This window comes from Carassius carassius, chromosome 49, assembly GCF_963082965.1.
Source record: "Carassius carassius chromosome 49, fCarCar2.1, whole genome shotgun sequence".
In the NCBI taxonomy this organism is placed as follows: domain Eukaryota; kingdom Metazoa; phylum Chordata; class Actinopteri; order Cypriniformes; family Cyprinidae; genus Carassius; species Carassius carassius.
Genome location: NC_081803.1, coordinates 13,335,097 through 13,344,663, shown reverse-complemented (window position 1 = coordinate 13,344,663; position 9,567 = coordinate 13,335,097). Strand labels below are relative to the sequence as shown.

The 9,567-nt window shown below is 35.2% G+C and overlaps 1 protein-coding gene across 2 annotated transcripts in view; it reads left to right on the top strand.

Annotated features, from left to right (window-relative positions):
* LOC132132680 (opioid-binding protein/cell adhesion molecule-like) overlaps positions 1–9,567 on the top strand; it is a 152,228-nt gene that overhangs the window by 90,553 nt on the left and 52,108 nt on the right. The window lies entirely within an intron of this gene.

Here is a 9,567-nt window from a genome sequence, read left to right as displayed (position 1 = left end):
TTCATCCAGTTACGAAACAAGTCTTTACAAATGAGACACTGGCTTCTTCATTCAAATTCCTTCTTATATACTAAAGTCCATTACTATACAGTATAAACAATATAGCACAGCCTTGAGTGCCTTATTTGCTTTTTGTCAAGCCAAGAATGGTGCTATCCATTTGATAAAATAAAATATATAATTTAATTAAAGAACATGGGGAAAAGAAATGGATAATTATTTTTAATGCAAAAAATCGTATTTATTAAATAAGTGTGTCTCTTTGACATGCTCATAATTTCTGGTCTTTATGTACTTTTGTTTTGTTTTTTGTCGTTCATTTGTTTAGGCTTTGTCTTGTTGGCAGAAATGTTTGGGTTGGGCTGAGCTGTAAAAATGCTTATGGTTTCTCTAAATAAACGTGTTGATAATTAAAATAAATAAATAAATAATAAATTAATTAATTAATTAATTTTCAGAGGAAACAAAGACTAAAATTTTACAATTGCTAGTATACAATAAAGTACTTAATAATAGGATATTGTTGCTCCTTCGGACATCAACATCTGAATAACTGTCAATTGTTTATAATAAATGAGCCAAATATTTGTCAGAAGTTACAATAATTTATTGCTGGCTTAAAGAGATATTAATTCTGTTGGCATTGTCTGAAAACTTTTCAGTGTCATGTGAATTTGATTTTATGTGCTATAATATAAAATCATATACTTGCCACAGTGAATGCATGAATGATGCATGCAGGATCCAAATGGCACAAATAATAATAATAATACAAAAAATCACCATTAATAGAAAGAATGAAATAGATGCCGGAAGTGTTGACTTTTGACTTTCTGATCTGTAAACTGTGTTACACTCATGTCTTGCAGACACCAGAGAATCTCCGGACCTCATTTCTTCTCCTTTTTTCCACATGAAGTCCTTCCACTTGAGAATTAAATGTGTCATACCATCTGTCAGCTCAGAGATCTGCTTTCCCCCCTCCATCTCTCTTAATTTAGCCATTCAAATAAACTTTGATTTTCTCGGGTATGTGGCACAATTAGTTTTATGTCTTACACTCTTGATTCTATAGAATCCTGCAGATAATCAGCTTGATTCACATTTGTATTTAGCTTAAAGCAACCCATCTCCTTGACTGTAAGAACATTAAGCAAATGGAAATGCATTCATTTCCATAGCAACATATCTTGTAAGTTCATGGTTGTGTTGGTGCCACAATTTAGAAGTCAGGTTAAATCAGGTGGAAAAGAACATTAAGGATATCTTTAGTCTTTTTTTTATTTTTGTATTGATCACCATCACATGTCATGTATTTTACTTTTGATCATGAGCGCAGCTTTTGTATAATGGAGAACTGTTGAGACAAGCTGTCACAAACATAGTCACACTGATGGCAGAGTAGTCTGCATGCCCCAAATTCTCTGTAGTGTCGATCCAAATGGCGACTGCTGCTGTGTGCCTGTGCACACCTGGAGATGTGTGGTGATTTATCTATCCCCCAAAGAAAAGTCATTTCAGCCTAGCCAAAGCAAATGAAGGGTGGCAGACTTTAGCCAAGCCAGAAGCCATGGTTTCTACCTAAAAAAAACAAGACATTTCTAAGGCAGCATTTTTCCTGTTTGTGTTTTTTTAGGGAAAAACGCACAACATTATGGTAGAGGTTGTTCGCTTTAACTGCATGTGAGAGGTTGTCACTTTATGATTTAGGCCTTGAAGCAATGAAAAAAGAAACATCGGTCTTATCGATGTAGTGTGAAGCTGTAAGCTGTAAGCTGTTGCATTTTGATAGTGTTTTAAAAATACATAAGCCGCCGTAGGTTGATTGACAACGTCTTGAAGTCTACAAATTATTTAAATAGCGACTGAGGTTTCAGTGCATAATTGCCAGCAACACTTCAATTTTGTGTTGTTGTTGTTGTTGTTGGCTTTATACAACTGATGAATACTAAGTGAATAATTAATAAAAAATTAAAAAAAACACAAGATTATTCATCATCTGGTGGCAAAAGACATGGAACAAAAACTAAGAAGTGAAAAGTGCCAACAATGTAGTAGAGACTAGAAAAGTATTTGGAGTTTAATTAGAGACTATTTGGCCCTGTTTAATCTCTCTCTCTCTGTCTCTCTTAAGCAAAAAGATGGATAGCCTACTTTATCAGTTAATTTCATGTGGTTTATAATATCCATGTGTTGTCACAAGAGTGGAATATGTGCAATAAAAACAGGTTGTTTACTCTGATCTCGCCAGTGTCACATCCCAGCAATTTAATTTTATAAACAATCAATTATGTTAATTCCCCAGGAAACACTTTTATGGACGCCCGAAATAATGTTAATGCCAGTGTAGGAGTTATTTGTTGGTACTTTATTAAAAGAAAAGAAAAAAAGAGCTGTCAGTCAGAGCGTCCTAATTCAGGAATTCAATATCTCTTATTAGTAAACTCATTGATCTTAACCTGCGGTGCCAGGCTAACATGGAAACTTAATTGTTTGTCCTTTCTTATTTGGTTTATTAAACTGCTGGTTTGATTAAATCACACAGAGTAACAAGTACTCGGCACACAAGGAATGTCGCCAACAGAACCAAAAAAATATTTAATGGACACGATAGTAAGAAAATTGTTTATTTATTACCCTTTTATGCTTAAACAATGTCCCTAAGCAGTAAAGCAGTAAAATATTCAGTGCTGATCTGTTTAGACCAGCACCACTGATGGCACTCAAACAGCAGAAAACAAAGCACTACAACATACTATTAATTGAACTGAGGGTCCTTCTCTGAAGCAGGCAGGATGATGAAGTCTTAAGTGGACGCCCCTGACCCGATTGTCAGAGTGACAGATGGTTTGAAAGCTTCTCACAATGGTGATCTCCCTTATCAACATTACAGTGCTGGGGATTTCAGCGTAGTTTTTCTAGCAGAAACATGGCACTTTTTTCACACAGTTTGTTTGTATTGTCTCAAACTGTACAGTATTTTGGCTGTTGTTCATATTATGGAACGGCTCCAGTCTTATATAACTCAACAAATCATTACAAGTCTGCGTAATGAATGATTTAGGGAGCAGGTTGTATAAGAGGCAAATATAGATATGTATGCATATAGTATAGAATAGTTTCCATACATTATACATATGCTTTTAAAATGTATTATTGTTTCAAAAAGGAAAACGTTGATATAAGTGTTGTAAATTACATTATGCAAGAAACAAATATCATAATGGGAAAGATGTTGGTTCATTATGCTTTTTGATTGTGCTTGCGTGTAATTTTTGTCTGAGTCAGTAATTTAGGGAACAGATACTCTTTATTATGGCACTTGAACTGCCATAATAAAGTATTTGATTCTGTTTGCTGATTATTTCAAGGACTAGTTCACCCTAGAATAATAACTCTGCCAACACTGTCTTTCTAACCAACATGACTTTCTTTCTTCTGTGAAATAACATTTTTTTTTTGAAGAACATTTTTTGACAAAAAAAAAAAAAGAATAAATAAATAAACAAACAAAAAAAGAACATGAGGTCTAAATTAACATCCAGTGCACACATCACTATGGCTGTGAGACTCAACAATCACGTATTTAAAGACAGAGATTCAGTTAACACAACATTACATATGTCTTAGCAGTGCAAATATTGCAATAAACAGTAAAAAGGAATAACAGTAAAGCAATATTTCTGAATGATTTATTCCTGCTGCAGTGCATGCTGGGAATCGTAGTTCTGCATTCAGCCCAACAGACACAGTTTAATCATGCATTGCATTAGGCAGTGTGAAATAAGCAAGTATTGCTTATATTCTGCTCTATTCTATTCCAAGTCCTCCCACTTGGAGATTTGAGGCATGATATATATTCATGTTTTTCCAGGCATGAATCTCTGGATGAGGCAGATATGCAGAGAAAGGATTCTTTTTATCAAAACCATACCTGAGTCACAACCATAAGCAGTAAAGCTAATATGTAGGTGTGTGTGTGTCCTCTTCATATACTATGAATATTTTTTTGTCTTAAAAACACATTTCAAAATGATCTCTTGCTAATTAGATTCATTCAAAGATCAAGCTGCATGTCAAACATACTGCACACTGTTCACACCCCATGTAGAATACTTATAATTTATATTATTGTTTAATTTAATTTAATTATTTTATTTAGCAGCCGTCAGAATTCGGTATCATTAAAAATATATTCATACAGTATAGAGATAATATAGAGACAATCAGTAAGTGATGATGCACTCCGCTGTTAAATTATGCATTTTAGCGAGTGTTCTGAAAAGGACTCTATTGTCATGGGTCAATTGATGTTATTCTTTGTGGAGTGCACAGCTCTCATTTGTCTGCCTTGGGGTGCTCATCTTATAAAATTAGCACAGGAGCAAGGGCAGGCCATACTCTCTTTGTAATGCTTCACCGGTCACTGTCTTATAGGTTCAAGTTTAATGTGATGCTTCTAATGATTTGCACACTAATGATCTGAACTCTTTTCTTGGTTATTACTTAACAGGACCAATAAAGACTCAGTTTTTTGGAGTATCATATTTCATATAAATCAGGCTCTTGTAGCATTATATATTGAGAATATGGAGTTTACACTCGAAGAGGAGAATAGAAAACACCTCAGTTTTATTCAGAGATAAATATGTAATTTAATGCAGTTTCTGATATTTATATGAGCAAATTCTGATAGCTTGTAATGTGTACTGCAGACTGCTTGTATAAAATACATATAAATAATATTTCTTAATAAGACAATATTTAAAAGCTTAGATTTATGACATAAAGCAGTGCAGTAAAATGATTTATATATCCTCAGATGCCTGATGTAAAATATATTAGACACACACACACACACGTTTGTTTTTGTGAAAAGTGGGGACATCCCACAGGCGTAATGGTTTTTATACTGTACAAACTGTACATTCTATGGCCCTTCACCAACCCTACACCTAACCCTCACAGTAAACTTTGTGCATTTTTATTTTCTCAAAAAAAAAAAAACTCATTCTGTATGATTTATAAGCGTTTTGAAAAATTGGGACATGGGTTATGTCCTCATAAGTCACCCTCTCCTTGTAATACCTGTGTCATACCCATGTCATTATACAAATGTGTGTCTTGATATTTCACAATCACACTCACACCATACATTTTTTATTATAAACCTAAGTTCAAGTCAAGTCAAGTCAAGTCTGCTTTATTGTCAATACTTCCACATGTACAGTACATACATACAGAGAAATGAAATTGTGTTACTCTCAGACCCCCGGTGCATACAGATAACACTAACAGTGTTGCATCAGTTGCTAAGTTGCATCAGACCAGTAGGTGTTCTGGAAATATTACTTAAAATATAAAAGTAATTATTATGTTTACTGTGTCTTAAAATGAGTTTTTACAGCAAAAAGACTTGTGCACCACTATACTATACTATTATCCTAAAAGGCCTGTAACTTGCCAAAATAAAGTGTAAATAATGGATTATTTTGATATATTCTGATATATATAATATATATATATATATATAATTAGTTTTTTGATTTGTTGTAAATGGGAAATAATTGTAGTTCTCCTTTTACATTAGGGTTTACTTGTGTCTGGGGGGTCATTGGTCTGTTCCATCTTTTGCTGGTTGATATAAATCAAAACCTTAGAGACATCATCTGTGATTTGCGTTTCGCCCTCTCAGGAGCTGATGGTCCAGCCACTGTGATTCATTGTGCTCATTTGTTGCTGAGCAAGTCAAATATGAATGCTTTTTCGGTTTTTAAGAAGATATGGCAAGATCAAACTTGCTTCACTAAAACAGCAAACATCTAACATGACTTTCTCCTTTATTCTCTTTTATGAATGATGTATTGTGGCAGTTTTGATGTCTCTGTACCCTTTCAGATGATTCAGAACATGTTGCAGCAGGTATGCTGAAATATGATGCTCTGCAGTCATGTTTTGTAATGTGTGAGATAAGCTTAAGTCACAGAGTTTAGAAAAATTATTTTCTATTTCGTCACTTGCAATGAAAGCATGCTGGAGTAATTTTCACTAATCATGTAGGATCACTTGGTTTGATTTATTTACAGCAATAGTGTAAGTGCAGAGTGCAATACAAGATTTTTTTCCTACTAAGCTTTTAACACGGTGCTGATTTACAAATTTAACAACAAAGATTATATTACTATGCTATTGTTTTATAACTTAGTTTCTCATTATATTTTACATTAGAAATTACTCTCAGCAGTGTATCCTGGGAGTGCCAGAGAGCGTTTTTTTTTTAAATGAAGCTTTCTCTGCACAGTTTACTGTAAGTGCCTAGAGGATGTTTTAAAACAGCTGATACACTTTGATGTGAACTGAAGCCTGCAGCCCAGCATTGACCAGTATTGACAAACTGATAGAACAGTGATGCTGTTGAAGGTTTGCTTTGCCTTTAGAGACAAATCATTAACACTTTGATTATCTCTTAAATATACTGTCTGATATTTCTAATGCAATCCCCTGAAAGTAAAAAGCCTTAAATTGGTATTCATTCGTATTGATTTCATAGCCTACATTAGTAGTCAGTTTGTAGTCAAAGTTGCGCTGACCTTTCCCAGTTTGGACTGCCTTTTTTTTTTTTTTTTTGATTCAGTACTTTATATACTGTACAGTTAAATAAAATAGATTATGATAATATGAATGTGAAGGGTGCCTTTTTTCTTATTTTTTGTTGTTATTATCTATTTTTTTGATGTTTTTGCATAGTTTGAAGCCATATTTATCATAGGCACGAGTCCTGGAGGAAGGAATACAGTATTATTATCACTGTGCAAAGAATTGTAATATATACTCTATATTAAAATGACATTTTGTGTTAATCCAGCTGTTTTAGGATTAGGAAATAAGTGAATAAAGAAATAGAAACAGACATTTTATGTTTTTAATTTGGCTTGAAAACTACAATGCAATGGTTAAACCTCATGTTGTGTTCTGGTCATTTAGATTTAGAGAAGATCCAAGATGTGGTGATAATATGGCTTAATGATAAATATACTAGCAATTTTTAAAAGTCTGATAATTTTTGATCTGGAAAACCAATTTTGGTAAAGGATTTTCAGCACAGCACAAGGGTTGTATAAGGGTTGTTACAACTGCATGTATGCTTCATATATTTTGAATGGTACATTGCTATATGTATTCATTCATGCATGTATGCATTTGTTTAATAGAAAGTGATTTTTCCCCCTATCAGTCATGCTTTCAGTGAATCAGGAAAATAATAGCTTTTAAAAAGGGTAACTATTTCAATAGCCTTCAGACTCTATTTGTCTTAAGTAATCGTGATATGCATACCCACAACACGAGCTGAACATATTAGCGGTTCGCTTCAGCTCATACCTGAAGTTCTGATGAAACCAGAGAATAGCAAGGCCAGTCTGTGCAGTTATTCAGGCACAGATCCTTCAGACCTTGTCAGACTTACCTGAATCTTGGCCTCCTCTTAATTTTGTCTTTAAGCCCGACTGAATCTCTGATTGACCAGAGGCAACAGAAAGAAAGATAGAGACAGGAAAATACTAACCGCTGGCCCATGTGTCTAAATGTCAGCCGTTGTAGGTGTGCAAAAAAAACTGCCGAACTCTCAGAAGAATTTGTTTGTTGAAGTGTTTATTTCTTGACATGTAGCAGTAAATGTCTATGTACCTTTCATTATATGTATTTTTCCCCACAGCTTATGTACATAAAAGTGATAGTTTACCCAAAAGTCACTATCATGTTGTTCAAAACCTGTATGCTGTTATTTTTTACATACACCAAAGTCTTTTTTTTTTTTTTTTTTAAGACTGCTGTTATGTCCAAAGAAGAATTTGGTCTACTTTCTTTTTTTCTTTCTTTATTATTATTATTATTATTTTTTGTGCCATTTTTTAGGTTAACATGCACTGTTGTTGTGTGAATACAAATACTGTCACGTGTTTGTTCCTGTTTAGTTCCTGTTTGTCCTTTTTTGGTTCTTCCTGTTCCTATCCCCATTTTGTTCAATTAGTTCCAGGTGTTTCTCTTTATTAGTTATCCTCTTCACCTGTCTGCCCCTTGTTATCTACCCTATTTGAGTTTGAGCCCATTCAGTTCTTCTTTGTCTGAAATGATCAATGTCAGACCTTGCAATGTGTGCCTACCTGTTTATAATTAAAAGACTGCATGCACAAAAAAGTAAGCGGTGTCCCTTCACCTCTGTTTTGTTTATGGTCTTTGAAAGACCATTCATTCTTGTGCCCACTCCTTGAAGGTGCCTTCCTGTGCCTGCTCCTCCAGTGCCAGTTCCTCGTAAGCACTTCCCAGTCCCCGAATCCAGCCCAGGGAGGGCTCCTGATCCCCAGTTCAGCCCAGGGAGGGCCCCTGATCTCCAGTTCAGCCCAGGGAGGGCTTGATTCCCGATTTGGCCCAGTGAGGGCTCCCATCCACATGCTTACCCAAAGGAGGTAAGCATGAATACTCTCCAGAGCACCCTCAAGTGCCTGGTCCTCCAGAGCACCCCCCCAGGATTCCTAAAATTCTCCTGATCCACCATGGTCTCCTGATCCGCCATGGCCCCCTGAGCTGCAAGCTCCGCAATGGCAAGCTGAACTGCATTCTCCGCCATAGCCTCCAGGGCGGGTCAGGAGGCCTCCCTTCATTTGTTTTCCATGTTATAGTATATAGAGTAGATCTATTAACGGCATACGTTCCCACTTGAGGCCATTTGATGCTCCCTCCCGAATTTCATGTATCAACATCAGAGATCGGCCGTTTCTCAATACCAAGTATGCAAAGTTTCGGACTTGTGCTTTTGGTAGTTTGGACTTGGCAAGTTCGACTCGGGAGCGCGAGCTCCTGAGTATGGGAGAATGCAAGTCCTGTAATCATACAAATGAAACAGCAGTGTACTTGATAACGTCACCCAGCTCACATTGGCTACTCCTCACTGTATATTTACAATAAGACAAAATATATCAAACACCACTGCCTCTGTTCATTGTCATTTAAACATATTGTAAATAATATTATTTAAAAATTATACTATTATTGTTTATTACATCAGTATATGTTCGAATGAACATTAACCAGTCTCAATGAGTGATGAAAAATTTTTTATCCTTACCTTATGAAAATGAATGCAGTTAATTGTTACACAATAAAACATTCAAGTTTACACTATACATTTCTATAAAATGTTACTGACAGCATTTGTCAGCTGACAAGATAGCTAAACAACTAATGTGTACTAATGCCCTTAATTATGGCCAATGTAGCACTTAGCAATAAAACGGAAATTTAAAAACTTGGCCTTTTTTCACACAAACCAAAACGCTAGATGCATACGTGAACAATGACACAGCCACAATGCTATCTTAAATTATGCTGCATCATAAAAGGAGTAAATGTAATGTGTGCTGCACATCCTTACGTTGATAGTTGCTATCCAGCCTTCTTGCTTCACTGCTGCAATCCAGGCAAAAGTATTGTTTAGTGTAAAACAGGTTGAAGATTAGCCGATAGGCTGTCGATTCATTAAATGATAAGCTGTTTCCTGTAAAAAGCTGT